Below are 676 nucleotides of genomic sequence, written 5' to 3' on the forward strand. Positions count from 1 at the left end.
ACTGTCCTGTGCCCCCATAAATTACCAGCCTAGTGTAATGCGGCTGCAAGAGCGGTCAAGCACACAGCAAAAAAAAAAAAAAGTACTTAAGATAATCTAAATTAATTAAAACAATACGTGGTGTGTAAGCAGCTAACTACTGGGGACATCGACATCTACGACAAGTTTTGTCACCAGCTGAATATCTGATCACTGCAGAATATTAACCCATTTCAGGCTATGTTTTAATTAATTTTAGGTGGGCCGATCCCGGCGGTACTGCAATGCCGGGCCAACCCGCGACAGAGGTGGAGCAAGCCCCTAGCACTCCGTCATGAGCCAAAAATGAGTTTAATATTCTGGTCCTGCGATGCAGGACGTATCAGATACTAAGCTGATAAGAACAGATTTTTTTAGTCATTGAGGTAATACTGCTGACAATTCGCAAAAACAGGAGAAAAACATAAAAGTTACAAAATGGTGGGCAAAAAAACAGAAGACACAGAGAGACAAACACGGAGCCGTTCACACTCGACGATAAACCACACTACAAACTGTTGAGACGACGCACGAACACTGAAGGAGACGATGGCACTGGCGAACGCTGGAGTGTGACGGTGAACACTGAACACTAAACACGACGGCACACACGAGACACTGATGGCGGTGATCTCCGGCGCGCGAAAGTCCACGTAGC

The 676-nt window shown here is 45.7% G+C and overlaps 1 pseudogene; it reads right to left on the reverse strand.

The window, feature by feature from the left end:
* Positions 1-233: 233 nt before the first annotated feature.
* LOC126191688 (U2 spliceosomal RNA) lies at positions 234-409 on the reverse strand (annotated as a pseudogene).
* Positions 410-676: the final 267 nt, after the last annotated feature.

Source organism: Schistocerca nitens, chromosome 6, assembly GCF_023898315.1.
Source record: "Schistocerca nitens isolate TAMUIC-IGC-003100 chromosome 6, iqSchNite1.1, whole genome shotgun sequence".
Lineage (NCBI taxonomy): Eukaryota > Metazoa > Arthropoda > Insecta > Orthoptera > Acrididae > Schistocerca > Schistocerca nitens.